Source organism: Elaeis guineensis, chromosome 1 (genome assembly GCF_000442705.2).
Source record: "Elaeis guineensis isolate ETL-2024a chromosome 1, EG11, whole genome shotgun sequence".
Taxonomy (NCBI): domain Eukaryota; kingdom Viridiplantae; phylum Streptophyta; class Magnoliopsida; order Arecales; family Arecaceae; genus Elaeis; species Elaeis guineensis.
Genome location: NC_025993.2, coordinates 23426890 through 23443951, shown reverse-complemented (window position 1 = coordinate 23443951; position 17062 = coordinate 23426890). Strand labels below are relative to the sequence as shown.

General features: G+C 33.4%; 1 pseudogene; it reads right to left on the bottom strand.

Annotated features, from left to right (window-relative positions):
- Positions 1 to 622: 622 nt before the first annotated feature.
- Positions 623 to 14732, bottom strand: LOC140855792 (uncharacterized; annotated as a pseudogene).
- Between the last annotated feature and the right edge of the window lie 2330 nt (positions 14733 to 17062).

Below are 17062 nucleotides of genomic sequence, written 5' to 3'. Positions count from 1 at the left end.
ATGACTCTTATTGAAACCATCATCTTTACTTGCTTAGTTTCAAATATATAGTTTGTAAATGAAAGCGAAATTGATTTTGAAATTCAATTTAATTGGTTATTTCTTAGAAATTCCAAGACTAAGAAATAAATATTATGCTTGACTTATCTTACATAAAGTAATGAGTTTTAAATATTGATTAAGCATATAATATTTTTAGCCGTACATGTTAGTCTAATTTATCAAGATGGAAATATATCAAGAAAACCTTTTTGATTGGTTTATCATCATAGTAATATGTTTGAAAGCTTATGAGTATTTGAAAATATAATAATATATGTATGGCTAAAAATTGATTTTGGTGTTGGTGTGGAGAAAATATCGGATCTTACTTTCTACTTTGACAACAATTCAGTCCCCATTGGCAGAGGTGGTCGCTAGTGAAGCATGTGTTCAGCAACGAGTTTCTTTGGGATATCTATTCTATGGCTAAATATGATTTTGTCTCACATCATTGGGCTAGATTTGGTTCCAATCCTAATCATGGGCCTCATCATGGCCTTACAGAGTCACAAGGACTAAGAGAGGAATTATATTTTTTGATTTTTATAAAATTGCTTTCTTGCTTTGAATTTTTATATTAAAAAACTATCTTTTGCACTTCAATTTGAAAGGAATAGTGTGTGACCAATGGGCAGTGAGTTGATTTTTGATTGGGCTGCAAAAAATAAAAACTATATCAAGCTTGATTGCATCAAAGATTTCAAATTACTGGATTGAACAGAAGTTTGCTTTGCTTTATTACAAAGTGCCAAAAGAAAGGGCTTCTGAAATGCATAAGATATTGTTTATCTCACTTGCGATTCCGCTGCACGCAAGTCTGCTTATGTGCTGCCATTAAGATCCTTACAGTCAAGGAATCCGCAAAATCATCCAATATACTATGAATGTGCTGCCCGATGTGATGACACAACAAAAAAGCAATACAACCCCAAAAGCCAGTCACGAATGAAGCTGCAAGTATTGCAAAGAAGATGATATCATCCTCCACATTGCTATTATCTTGGTTTTCTTCTACTTCAACAGTTGGATTTGAGTCAGAAGTGCAGGTTTGATCCAATGGCGGCCCATGTAATCCGATATTACCCTCGTAGCTTCTCACATCAAATGTGGCAAATTGGCCTTTGAAATCCGGTGTACATCCGGATAAGTTATTATAAGCAACTAAGAATACCTCCAAGAAATGTAGTTGAGCCAATTGCCAGGGTATCACACCACTCAACTGATTGTGTGATATGTCCAAGTTCTCAATCTGATTGAGTTTTGAGAAAGTTTCAGGAATTGGACCTGTTAGCTGATTGTGTGATAGATTCAATTGTACAAGCTCATGCAGATTTCCAATTTCTGGCGGGATGTTTCCTGTCAACTTGTTTGCTGACAAATCCATTGCGGACATCTGAAGCAAATGATCTGTTGCGTAGGCATATAAGTTGCCCTTTGTGATGAGGTCTACCAATATTATCCCATATAAGTAAACCACCACACCCATATTGGATGGCAATGGACTAGGACACACAATATAAAAAATGTAATAGTGATCTAAATGTGCTGAATCAGGTTTCCTGAAGTGCATTTTGCCAAAGCAAGAGGGTATTGATCCTGAAAGATTGTTTTGCGAAAGGTCCAGAACATGTAAAGACTGCAGCTTGCATAACTCAATTGGTATTGGGCCTTCAAGTGAATTTCCACTGAGAACAAGAATCTCCAAAGATATATGATCTTCTATCTGTCTCGGCAGTTTACCTGAAAGCTGGTTATTGCTGACATCCAATGCTGCAAGGTATGAATTATTGAAATAACCACTTGGAATTGTGCCTGTTAAAGAATTCCCAGCAAAATTGAGAAGCCGTAGTTCGGATGATTGGAAGCAACGAGGTAATGACCCGGAGAGGATATTACTTGATAAGTCTAACATGTAAAGAATTGTCAAATTACATATATGATGTGGTACTTGACCATGAAAATGATTTCCTGCGAGGTTAAGGATCGTTAGATAAGAAACATTTCCTATGTTCTCCGGAATTATACCCGATAATTGATTATTGTGGACATCCAATATTTGTAATTGCTGTTGTTGTGACAAAAAGCTCCGCAATGTTCCAGTAAAATTGTTTCCATCCAGATAAACAAATGAAGGAGAAGCATGACTATGATCTGTACCAAGCAGCTTGCCGTGCAAGTTGTTGTTGGAAAGCTTCAAGGAAAATAATTTATTATTGGACAAATCCAATAAATTTAGTACTTCACCGGATAAATTATTATTGGACAAATCCAAGATTTCCAAATTACTCATGTTACCCAACGATGAAGGAATATTTCCTGTTAGATAATTGGAGGATAAATTTAGGACCGTCATATTTGGAAATATCGTGCCGATGTCTGTAGGAATCGATCCATTGAGGAAATTCATAGAGAGATCAACTACGGACATGACTGCATTCGGATGATTCGGGAATTGAAATGCACCCGTTATTGAGGTATTTCTCAAGTTGAGATATGTTAGTCTGGTAAGATTTTTGAACAACCAGTTGGGAAAATTTCCTTTCAAGTTATTGTGAGAAAGATCAAGGCCTTCTAACTTGTATTGGGAAGCAAGAAAAGCTGGTCTTGCAAGGGGGTTCACATCAAGGTTACAATGTGATAAGATGAGGAACCGTAGCTGAAAGGACGGAACAAACTTTCCACCATCCAGATGTATAAATAATTCCTCATTGTCTGACAAGTCCACATATTCAAGCTTTGAAAGATTAGCAAAGGAGGAAAATGAGAAATGCCCATCAAATAGGTTGGAAGAAAGATCCAACTCACGTAGGTTCTGCAGTCGATTGAGTGCTGCAAAAAAAAAAAAAAAGGAAGAAAATAAAAAATAAAATTTTTTGCTCCATAATATGAATAAGGTTAGAAAACTTGAGACCCACTACTTGCCAGCTCATAATTTTTTGGACTTCCGTGACTCAACTTGGTAACTTAGGTCGATCCTGGATGCTAAATAAATACCATAAAAGAAATACAAAAATAGAATAAAATAAAAAAGAGGTGAAACCTACCCAGTATTCAAGGGAAGTAAAATTTAAAAATTATGATGAAACATTATCCATTTAAATTTTATATGCTTCATTCATTGGTTCTAGATAACCGACTAAATATAGAACACATGATGTGAGATTACTGGAGTATTTGATAGAATTAATGTTTAAAATTACAAGAAAATGAAACAAGCAAAATGCATGCTTAAATGCTTGATATGATGAAGCCAACACAGAAATATCATTTTATCAAAATTGGGGAACATAAGTTTGGTGAGTTTTCTAATTGGGTCAAGTTAACTAACTCAGGATAGACATAGGCCAAACCTGATTTAGTCACAATCCTGCTCTAAAGCTTTGCAATTGATATGAATTTTGACCCACTAGAATGAAAAAAAATGATTCAGCTTGGCCAAGCCATCGTCAACATGTGTAGGTTTTTTACCTTTCAATATGGGGTACTTTGTGAGCTCAAAGAAAAAAAAAGTGAAATTCTTAGTTAAAGGAATCAACATTATACCTTGTGAAGGCATTGAACTTGTTAAATTGTTTTGATCCAAATCTAAGGAATTAAGCGAAGATAAATTTTCAAAAGCTATGGGTATCCCTCTTGTGAGCTGATTTTGTCCAAGATCAACCACTCTACGCTTCTGCATTTCTAGAAGGCCTGAAGTATATGGCCATGGATGTAAACAAAGAAGATGATATAAACCGTTGCACTCAATGTGTTAATAGTGTCATGACAGAGAAATAATTGCAAATTAATGACTCTATAAGCAATTACCTTCCATATTAATTGTGCTATTTAGCCAATTTTGTCTTAAGATTCAGGACACTAAGTGAAAACAAATTTTGAGAGATAATGGAATCATTCCAATCAGACTGTTATAGGTAAGATCAAGAATTTTCAACTTTTTAAATGTTGATATATCTATCAATTATAAACCAACCTGGATAAGGGAGAGGTTGACATAAACCAAGAAGACAATATATAACCCATTACACTTAATATATTAATAGTCTCATGATAGAGAAATAATTGCATCGGAGCCTTTAAGTTATTACCTTGCAAATCAAGTGTGCTGTTTAGCATATTGCCTTGCAAATATAGCATAGTGAGTGAAGATAGATTTTTAAGAGATAGTAGAATTATTCCAGTGAACCTGTTATAGCTGAGATCAAGGACTTTCAACTTTTTAAAACTGATATATCTGCTAAATACAAAATTTCTTAAAAATATAATTTTAAATAACAAATATTTACAACAAGAGAATAGAATATATGTATGGACTAAAAAAATTGAAGAAACATGTTAGATAAGGGAGAGACTGACATAAACCAAGAAGACAATATATAACCTATTATACTTAATATGTCATTATTTTTATAATAGAGAAATAATTGCATAGGAGCCTTTAAATTATTACTTTGCATGTCAAATGTGCCATTTAACATGTTGCTCGATAGATATAAGGCACTGAGTGAAGATAAATTTTTTGAGATATAATGGAATAGTTCCACTGAGGCTGTTATAGCTAAGATTAAGGGTTTCCAACTTTCTGAAGCCTGATATATCTGTCAAACATAAATTTTTAAGAAAATAAATCTAAATAAAAAAATATCTACAACAAGAGAACGAAACATATGTATAGACCAAAAAATTTGAAGAAACAAGTTGGATAAGGGAGAGGCTGACATAAACTAAGAAGATAATATATAATCCATTATACTTAATGTGTTAATGGTCTCATAACAGAGAAACAATTGCATAGGAGCTTTTAAATTATTATCGTGTATATCAAGTGTGCCATTTAACATGTTGCCCCTTAGATATAGGGCACTGAGTGAAGATAGATTCTTGAGATATAATGGAATAGTTCCAATAAGGTTTTTATAGTCTAGATCAAGTATTTCCAACTTACTGAAGCCTGATATATCAGTCAAATATAAAGTTTCCTAAAAAAATAAATCTAAATAAAAAGTATTTATAACAAGAGGATGAAAAATATGAATAGACTGAAAAATTAAAGAAACAAGCTGGATGAGGGAGAGGTTAACACAAATCAAGAAAACAATATATAACCCGTTATACTTAATATGCTAATGGTCTCATAACAAAATATAATTGCACAGGAGACTTTAACTTATTACCTTGCATATAAAGTGTGCCATTCAGCATGTTGTCCTCTAAATATAAGGCACTGAGTGAAGATAGATTTTTAAATGATATTGGAATAGTTCCAGTGAGCATGTTATCACTGAGATCAAGGATTTTCAACATTTTGAATCCTGATATATCTATCAAATACAAAGTTTCCAAAAAAAGTGAATCTAAATAAAAAATATTTATAGAAAGATGATGGAAAATATGAATAGATTGAAAAAATTAAAGAAGCATGTTGGATGAGGGATAGGCTAACATAAACTAAGAAGGCAACATTAAAGTCATCATACTCAATGTGTTAATGGTATTATAATAGTGAAATAATTACACAAGAGATTTTAAGCTATTATCTCGCACATCAAGTGTGCCATTTAGATAGTTGCCATGCAAATATAGGGCCCTGAGTGAAGATAGCATTTTAAAAGATAAAGGAATAGTTTGAGTGAGCCTATTAAAGCTAAGATCAAGGATTTTCAATTTTCTCAATCCTAATATGTCTGTCAAACATAAAGTTTCCAAAAGAAGAGAATTAAAATCAAAAATAGTTACAACAAGAGGCTAGAAAATATGAATAGAATGGAATTGCAGAAACAAGCTTGATGAGAAAGAGGCTGAAATAAAGCAATAAGACAATATAAACCATTATACTCAATGTGTTAATGATCTCATAATAAAGAAATAATTAAAAAGAAGCCTTTAAGTTATTACCTTGCACATTAAAATAAGATGATAGTAAATATGTATACACTTAAAAAATTGGAGAAATAAATTGGATGAGACAGATGCTGACATAAACCAAGAAGACAATATATAACTCATCATACTCAATGTGCTAATGATGTCATAAAAAAGAAATAATTATAAAGGAGCTTTTAAGTTATTACCTATTATACTTAATATGTTAATATTTTCATAATAGAGAAATAATTGCATAGGAGCCTTTAAATTATTACCTTGCATGTCAAGTGTGCCATTTAATATGTTGCCTGATAGATATAAGGCACTGAGTGAAGATAAATTCTTGAGATATAATGAAATAGTTCCACTGAAACTGTTATAGCTAAGATCAAGAATTTTCAAATTTTTGAAGCTTGATATATCTATCAAATATAATTTTTTCAAAAAATAAATCTAAATAAAAAATATTTACAACAAGAGAATGGAACATAATGTATAGACTAAAAAAATTAAAGAAACAAGTTGTATAAGGGAGAGGCTGACATAAACCAAGAAGATAATATATAGCCCATTGTACTTAATATGTTAATGGTCTCGTAATAGAGAAACAATTGCATAGGGGCCTTTAAGTTATTATCTTGTATGTCAAGTATGCCATTTAACATGTTGTCCCCGTAGATATAAAGTACTAAGTGAAGATAAATTTTTGAGATATAATGGAATAGTTTCACTGAGGCTGTTATAGCTAAGATCAAAGATTTCCATCTTTTTGAAGCCTGATATATCTGTTAAATATAAATTTTTTTAAGAAAATAAATCTAAATAAAAAATATTTACAATAAGTTAATGGAATATATGTATAGACTAAAAAAATTGAAGAAACAAGTTGGATAAGGGAGAGGCTGATATAAACCAAGAAGATAATATATAACCTATTATACTTAATATGTTAATGATCTCATAATAGAGAAACAGTTGCATAGGTGCCTTTAAATTATTACTTTGTATATCGAGTGTGCCATTTAACATGTTGCCCCTTAGATATAGGACACTGAGTGAAGATAGATTTTTTAGATATAATGGAATAGTTCCAATGAGGCTGTTGTAGTCTAGATCAAAAATTTTCAACTTGCTGAAGCCTGATATATCTGTCAAATCTAAAGTTTCCCAAAAAAATAAATCTAAATAAAAAGTATTTATAACAAGAGGATGAAAAATATGAAGAGACCGAAAAATTAGAGAAACAAGCTGGATGAGGGAGAGGTTGACACAAACCAAGAAAATAATATATAACCCATTATACTTAATATGCTAATGGTCGTATAATAAAAATAATTGCACAAGAGCCTTTAAGTTATTACCTTGCACATGAAGTGTGCCATTCAACATGTTGTCCCCTAAATATAAGGCACTAAGTGAAGATAGATTTTTAAATGATATTGGAATAGTTCCAATGAGCTTGTTATTCCTGAGATCAAGGATTTTCAACTTTTTGAATCCTGATATATCTATCAAATACAAAGTTTTCAAAAAAAGTGAATCTAAATCAAAAATATTTATAGAAAGATGATGGAAAATATGAATAGATGGAAAATATGAATAGATTGAAAAAATTAAAGAAGCATGTTGGATGAGGGATAGGCTAACATAAACTCAGAAGGCAACATTAAAGTCATCATACTCAATGTGTTAATGGTATTATAATAGTGAAATAATTACACAGGAGATTTTAAGCTATTATCTCGCACATCAAGTGTGCCATTTAGATAGTTGCTGTGCAGATATAGGGCCTGAGTGAAGACAGCATTTTAAAAGATAAAAGAATAGTTTGAGTGAGCCTATTAAAGCTAAGATCAAGTGTAACACCCAGTCTGTTGGGCCTTAAACCCAAAAGCCCAAAACAAAAAAAAAAAATTGAAGAAGACTCCCGCAGGGAGTCTCCTTCTTCCTCCCGACCGGCTCCTAATTGGAGTTGGAAACCTTATCGGGGAGGAGTCAAACTCCTCCCTCCAGCTCTATTTAAGGGGGAGACCCCTTCTCCCTTCTTCCCTCTAAGGAACTCGAAGCGAAATGGTAAGGATCATCGAAATTTGTTCACGGAAGCCATCACCGTGCTCACCTCAATTTCTCACCGGAGAGGTCACTAGAGCTCGAGGTAAGCCGCGTTCTCTCTTCCTCTCTTCTCTTTCTTTCTTTCCATGCCTGTGAGCATGATTGCCAACGACTGGTGTCACCGAATTTTATCGAGAAAGAAGTCCCCCGTTCCGGCCCTCTCTTTTCCTTGGTTTCTGATGTCGGCGGTCACCATTGATTGCCGGCCTTGATCCCTTCGAGCCTCGGGTGCATCGCTCACTTGCCGTCGGCCACCGCCGTGCCAGCTACGGCCTTGATCGATCGATCAAAAAGGGGGGGGACCATTCGGTCCCCTGTTTTGCCAAAGAAGACCACGGGAAGAAGAAGGAAGAAAAAAAAAGAAAAAGAAAAAGAAAAGAAAAAGAAAAAGAAAAAAGAAAAACAAAAAAAGAAATAAAGGAGACTTTCTCTCTCTCTGATCTAAACCATTACTTTCTCTCTCTAAAATTGGACTTTCTCTCTCTAAAATTTCTCTCTTCCTTTCTTTCTAAGAAGACCTATGGATCTCGTAGGAGGTCATCTTTTCCACCCCTAGAGATCTATGACCTCGAATCGATTTAGAGTCCGGGGAGGAATTTATTGGACTGATCATTAAGTCAATCATCTTCTTTTATTATGGAATAAAATTTAATCATGATTTAATATTTTTAATAGGGTTATCTGACTCAGTTAAAGAAGATTAAAATGTCTAGGGCGATCGAGGTAAGTAGATCTTATGCTCTTTATTTATTTTTAAATGATCATGTTTCTATGCAAAGAATTATTATTGATAAAATCATATTTTTCATAAATTAACGATCAGCATATGTGAATTCAAAAATTATATTTTATTATGAGCATTGATTTCATGAATGCATTTTATGAAAATACCATAATTATAAAGCATGAATTTCATTATTTTTTCCATCTATGTATACGTATGTTTTAAAAAATAAATATAAGGATTTCAAAGGCTCTCAAATAGCTATGAATAAATCTCTTCGAGAAGGTCGACATCTGGAGCTAGCATCCACATGAAACATGGCCCCACCAATGGGTATAAAGTTGGCACATGAAACAAGAACTGTCGAATAAGAAACATGGCCCTATCATGGGTATAATAGTGACTTTAGCACGAATATCTGGGAGCAATATTTCAAAACTTGATATGAATACATGACAAGAATGATTTATGATTCATGATTGTGAAATATATATGATTTTATACATACATGATTGATTTATGACTTGTTTTATTATATGCTCTATAAAATACTTTATTTTGTATTATCTATTATTTTTTAAATATTATATTATCATGAAAAATTTATGCTTGATCCGATAAAGAAGCACAAGTTCTACTTACTGGGCTAGTGTAGCTCATATTCTTTTTATTTTTTTTCTTATACAGAGAAATAGAGCTAGGATCGGCAAGAAAAATTAAGGCTTTGGAGATCTGCGATGCAAGCTTGAAAATTATAGATGAAGTTTAGTTATATGATGATCACGAACTTATAGTAAATAATTATAAATTTTAAGATATAAATTTGTATTTACTTTTGGATTTAGATGCTCTGAACCAATATTATTTTAATTATCTCATGAATAAAAGAACTGAATCTTTTTATTTGATAGATTTTAGATGATTATGATGGATTGGCTTCATGTTATCGTGGGCTCCATCCCTCGATAGCATGACCGTGTTATGTCCCGAATTTGGGGCGTGACAGAATAGTATCAGAGCTTAGGTTATGATCATTAGGGATTATGATACAAGTGATTAGGATATGATAGAATAATATCAGAGCTTAGATTTAAGATCACTGAGATTATGAAATGATATCAAAACTTTATGTATGATCAAAAAAATGTGACAGAGTGAAGTATGATGGATAATATCAGAGCTTAAGATTATGATCATTAAGGATGTGATAGAATGATTTAAAGTTTAGGTTATGATTACTAGAAAATATGACTTAAGTGGTATTTGAGCTTAAGGTTATCATTATTCAGAATTGTGACTTTAGTGATATTTGAACTTGAGACCAAGATCATGAGGAACATGATAGATATAAAAGAAAGGATTCAATAATTTGATTTCGAATCAATAGGTATTATAATAAAATTTATACATAAGTGGCATATGATGTCTATAATAGAATTGATGAGTTATATCTTGGATTCCAATTAACAGGATTGATCTGAGTACGAGAAGTGTTGATCCTGGAATGAAGTGGGAGGTATTGATATGTTATATTGGGTATATTCGATGACATTGGAATGCTAAACTTATATGGATAAAGGATATAATAACTTTACTGATTTTGATGTTAATTTTTTTTTTGTAAAGAAAGGTTAGTTTGGAAGTTGTCTAAATGATTGTAAGGTAAATCGAAGGTTAACTCAAATTAATTCTAGACATATTGGATTCTTGAGGAGTGGTGAAGCTTATGTAATAAGTTCAAACATAGAAGATGGATGAAGGTTTAATTTTGATGTGCTATGCTTAAGAGATAATAATAACGAGAAAACTTAAAATTTTGCCCTAAGTTTTATATGAAATCTGAAAGTTGGATCTATCTTTGATTGATTTAATATGCAAAGATATTTTTATTTTTGATAGACTTAGATAATTTGGTAAGTTGAGATCAGAGTGCGCAGTAAAAGCATGATGGTTTGAATATATTAGAAATATTAATCCTTTAAATCAATAAATATTATAGAATACATTAGTTGTAAATAAAGAAGGATTTTATTGATAATGAAAGGATACTATAGATCTTAATCTAATAATAGTCCAATAATTTTTGCAAGTAGGTTATTTTATTGTAGATAATGCCAAGAAGAATCCTAGATATCTCAAACAACATAACTTAGTTTCAAGGATGAAACTTTTTTAAAAAGGATAGAATGTAACACCCTACCTGTTGGGCCTTAAACCCAAAAGCCCAAAACAAAAGAAAAAAAAGAAAAATTGAAGAAGACTCCCGCAGGGAGTCTCCTTCTTCCTCCCGATAGGCTCCTAATCGGAGTCGAAAACCTTGCTGGGGAGGAGTCAAACTCCTCCCTCCGGCTCTATTTAAGGGGGAGACCCCTTCTCCCTTCATCCCACCAAGAAATCCGGAGCGAAATGGCGAGGATCATCAGAATTTGCTCACAGAAGCCATCACCATGCTCGCCTCAATTTCTCGTCGGAGAGGTCATCGGAGCTCAAGGTAAGCCGTGATCTCTCTTCCTCTCTTCTCTTTCTTTCTTTCCGTACCTGTGAGCACGATTGTCGGTGATTGGTGTCACCGAATTTTATCGAGAAAGAAGTCCCCTGTTCCTCCCCTCTCTTTTCCTTGGTTTTCGATGTTGGCGGTCACCACCGACTGCTAGCCTTGGTCCCTCCGAGCCTCGGGTGGGTCGCTTTCTTATCACCGGCCACCATTGTGCCGGCTATGGCCTTGATCAGTCGGTCAAAAAGGGGGGGACCGTTCGATCCCCTGTTTTGCCAATGAAGACCACGGGAAGAAGAAGGAAGAAAAAGAAAAGAAAAAGAAAAATAAAAGAAAAATAAAAAAAAAGAAAAGAAAAAGAAAAAAAAGAAGACTCTCTCTTCTCTCTCTCTCTTCTCTCTCTCTTTTCGATCTAAAACATTACTTTCTCTCTCTAAAATTGGATTTTCTTTCTCTAAAATTTTTCTCTTCCTTTCTTTCTAAGAAGACCTATGGATCTCATAGGAGGTCATCTTTTCCACCCCTAGAGACTTATGATCTCGAATCTATTTAGAGTCCGGGGGAGGGATTTATTAGACTGATCATTAAGTCAGTCAACTTCTTTTATTATGGAATTAAATTTAATCATGATTTAATATTTTTAATAGGGTTATCTGACTCATTTAAAGAAGATTAAAAGGTCTAGGGTGATCGAGGTAAGTAGATCTTATACTCCTTATTTATTTTTAAATGATCATATTTCTATACAAAGAATTATTATTGATGAATCATATTTTTTATAAATTAAGGATCAGCATATGTGAAGTCAAAAATCATGTTTTATTATGAGCATTGATTTCATGAATATATTTTATAAAAATATCATGATTATGAAGCATGAATTTTATTATTTTTCTCATCTATGTATATTTATGTTTTAAGAAAAAAATATAAAGATTTCAAAGGCTCTCAGATAGCTATGAACGTATCCCTTCGAAAAGGTCGACATCCGGAGCTATCATCTACATGAAACATGATCCCGCCAACGGGTATAAAGTTGGCACACGAAACAAAAACTCTGTTGATTAAGAAACATGGCCCTGTCATGAATATAATAGTGACCTTAGCACGAATATCTAAGAGCAATATTTCAAAACTTGACATGAATACATGACAAGAATGATTTATGATTCATGATTATGAAATATACATGATTTTATGCATATATGATTGGTTTATGACTTGTTTTATTATATGCTCTATGAAATACTTTATTTTGTATTATTTATTATTTTTTAAATATTATATTATCATGAAAAACTTATGCTTGATCCGATAAGGAAGCGTAAGTTCTACTTATTGAGCTAGTGTAGCTCATATTCTTTTTTTTTTTCTTATATAAAGAAATAGGGCTAGGACCGACAAAGAAAATTCAGGTTTTGGAGATCTGCGATGCAAGCTTGAAAATTTTGTAGATGAAGTTTAGTTATATGATGATCATGAATTTATAGTAAATAATTATGAATTTTGAGATATGAATTTGTATTTGCTTTCAGATTTAGATGCTCTAAACCAATATTGGTTTAATTATCTAATGAATAAAATAACTGAATCTTTTTATTTGATAGATTTTACATGATTATGATGGATTGGCTTCGTGTTATCATGGGCTCCATCCCTCGATAGCATGACCGTGTTATATCTCGGATTTGGGGCGTGACATCAAGAATTTTCAATTTTCTCAATCCTAATATATCTGTTAAATATAAAATTTTCAAAGGGAGAGAGTTAAAATAAAAAATAGTTACAACAAGAGGCTAGAAAATATGAATAGAATGGAATTGCAGAAACAAGCTTGATGAGGAAGAAGCTGACATAAAGTAATAAGACAATATAAACCATTATACTCAATATGTTAATGATCTCATAATAAAGAAATAATTACAAAGAAGTCATTAAGTTATTACCTTGCACATTAAAATAAGATGATAGTAAATATGTATACACTTAAAAAATTGGAGAAATAAGTTGGATGAGATAGATGCTGACATAAACCAAGAAGACAATATATAACTCATCATATTCAATGTGTTAATGATGTCGTAAAAGAGAAATAATTATAAAGGAGCTTTTAAGTTATTACCTTGCACATCAAATGTGCCACTTAGATAGTTTCCTTGTACATAGAGGGCACTAAGTAAAGATTAATTTCTAAAGATAATGGAATAGTTCTAGTGAGCCTGTTATAGCTGAGATCAAGGATTTCTAACTTTTTCAATCCTGATATATTTGTCAATTACAAAGATCCCAAAAGAAAAGAATTAAAATAAAAAATAGTTACGACAAGAGGCTAGAACATATGAATAGAATGAATTGCAAAAACAAGTTGGATGAGGAGAGAGTAACGTAAACCAATAAGACAATATAAACCACTATATTCAATGTGTTAATAGTCTTGTAATACAAAAATAATTGTAGATGACTCAGATAAGTTATTACATTCCCCATTTAGTGTGCCGTTCAGCTTGTTGGATCTTAGATTGAGGACACTGAGTGAAGATAGATTTTTGAGAGTTAATGGAAAAGTTCCAATGAGCCTGTTATAGTTGAGATCAAGAATTTTTAATTTTTTCAATCCTAATATATCTGTCGAACACAAAGTTCCCAAAGAAAAAGAATTAAAATCAAAAATAATTACGGCAAGCGGGCTAGAAAATATGAACATAATGAAATTGCAGAAACAAGTTTGATGAGGAAGAGGCTAACATAAAGCAATAAGATAATATAAACCATCATACTCCATGCATTAATAGTTTCATGCTAGGAAAATAGCTGCAGGTGACTTTGTAAGTTACTACCTTCCCCATGAAGTGTGCCATTCAGCATGTTGAATCTTAGATTTAGGACATTAAGTGAAGATAAATTTTTGAGAGATAATGGAATAGTTCTAGTGAGTAAGTTATTGCTGAGATCAATAATTTCTAACTTTCTTAGTCCCGATATATCTATCAAATAAAATGTTTCCAAAGAAAGAGAATCTATATCAAAAGCACTATTTGCAACAAAAGGATAGAAAATATGAATAGAATGAAATTAAAGAAATAAGTTGGATGAGAGAAAAGCTAGCTGACCCATCCATGATAACGATCCTATAATTTGATTGTCAGATAAGTTAAGTTGTCGGAGCTCATGAAAAAAAGAAAAAATACTAAAATTCAATCACCATTGCTTAATTTGATCATATTCTACAAGGCTCAAAAGCATAAGCTTCGATAATTGTTTTGTATTGTTGCTACAAATCACTCTCTTCCAGAGGCAGTAGTCCCTCCCTCTTCCCTATGTGGGTGGTGAAGTATAGTTGTTGTGAAGGAGAGAAGATCTAAACTCTAATAGAGCTTCATATTCCTCCAAAGGACACCCAAAGCTAGAGTTGCAGTTGCATGGGACTACAATCAGTAAAGTCCATAACAAAATTGCTAGCCTTGAGTAGATGACAAAGTAGTAGCAATTCCTCATAGTGGGGTGAATATTGTAAGGTAATTATCTGATGCGTACTTGCTTCTCATCTCATCCTTGCACCTATCATATAAAAGCATGGAGGTTTGAAAATTTGAGTCTACGTCCAAGTCAACATATTGCTAGGTTGATTGCTTGGCTTCCAATAACGTCATGTTCAATCCCTTAATGCTAAGATTTTGTTTTGGAAAAGGTGATTGGGAGTGGACCCTAACCAGAGAATAATTATTAGAATTGAAAGCGAGTGAAGTGTAATTCACCAAATGGAAGAAACTAGTAAAAAAAAGTAAAAAATTCAAAGACAAGCGAGCGGCTCACAAAAGGTAAAAGAAAGCAATAGGAAAACATAAGGAACAATTTCTTATGAGATTCAAAATCCACTCATTAAGGACTTAAGAGGATTTAGTGGTAGAAACTTTTTCTACAGACTCAGACTTTCCAATAAAATCTTCAATTTGCACATGCACTGACTAAATGTACAAACTAGCAAGTCCAAGTCTACATGGAAGAAAAGTGTGCATCATGATCCATGTAGGACTTGTTTTCTGGAGAAAAGCTATTGGGAGCTTTTCCGCTATTGACCAAAAGGTTTTCCAAAGAGGATTTGACTCTCGAACAATAAGGGCTCCATGAATGTGGACTCTAGATACCCATAGACCAAATAGTTTATCTTTAACTACTATTCAAGAGGAGTAATATTTGAATGTACCATGTGAGGATCAAGGAAGAGACAGCTAGAAATCTGTTGGCAAATCTATTATTTGTTGCACTAGATTTCATGGATATTAATTAGGCATTGTATGCCTTCGTTACTTCAGCAACACTTTAAATTGTGATGAACTCTTTTAAAGCCTATTAGTTGGTTCTTACCAAAAAAAAAGTCTATTAGTTAGTTCTAGTGTAAATATGGGAGACCTTAATCTCTCTGCTTAGCCTCTATAAGATGGACATCCGAGGAGGACTACCTTGCTCCTTTGCTTACCTGCTGGTGGATCTAGAAATCAAGAAAAGCTTCATTGAGGTACTCTGCTTTAGGATTGTCCGAGTGAATTCTGATAGAGGTTGTATATAATGCCTAGCCCAAAATGAACTGGGTCTGGTCCACTTCACCAGCCTGATGTTTAATTTGGATCATGGCCTGGACTTTGGCTTGTGGCCTGGCTTGAAAAGGGGCCACTCCTCTTCTCGATCTTCGATGGTTGCTAGGAAAGCTAGCCTCCTGGCTATTTAAGGTTCCCACCACCCCTCAAGAGGACGAGCCAATTCTCCTAATCCTTTACCTCTTCTCTCTTGGATTCTCAAGATTTCTAATGATCATTGTCATCACTTTGCTTTTGCCAAAATCACGATTTCAAACTTGCCAAAGCCACCTCTTCACCTCTTAGATTCGTCCTCTCCCTACTATCCTCACACAAGGCCGCTACTATGTACTAGCCTGAAATTCCTCGAGAATTTGTTAGATTTCATTTTTCCTGTTCCGAACACTTTGCTCCGAGTTTCCAAACCTGTTCCAAAGGCAGAGGCTTTGCCTATTCCATTTCCAGCTAGGGTGCCTCGATGACCTCTTCAAATTTGCTTTTTTTTTTTTAACCAAGTGTTGAACCAAAACATAAGATGCCTTTGACATGGTCTTGGTCCTTGATAAATCTTCATCTTTCAGACTCTATGTTGCATGTAATTACCATGTTTGTGGCTTCCATGATTAAATCTCGAAAGAGTTTTCTAGTGTGCTGGTGAAACATACAGTTTGTTGTTAATTAAAGAAGCAACAATACTTGGTCCATAATAAGCCTTGCGATAAGGTTTATTTGAGCCTTGGCTGATTCACAGCTTTCTCATCTCAATATACATAATCTTTATTAACACAGAAATTTAGACAAGGCTCATGGATGGATGGTCACTAAGGAATTCTGGAAGTAGATTAAGGATGTCCATGCAACGCACATGAGAGTTACAGATAAGAATGTTGGCGAAATAAACATGAGAAGTAAACTACAGAGCATGAAGCCAAATGACAATGGATTATTGTGACTGGAAATCGACATTGTTGCAGTAAATGGATTGAGCCTTGAACAACTTGTATGAAGTATTGGGTCAGGATGGGCCAATTTCTAGGCTCCATGATTGTTTGGAATTTGCTCGAATCTTCCTTATTTGAATTCAATGGAATCTAATTATTGTATGGCCTAACCTTGGTTGCATTGCCCACCAACCTGTCCGACCTAACAAATCTCAACATTGATTAACACCTGATTTTTATGAAATATTAGTCCAGCTTGGGTCAAATTATAGATATGATGATCAATGAAGATCATATTTGCATCTTTCAT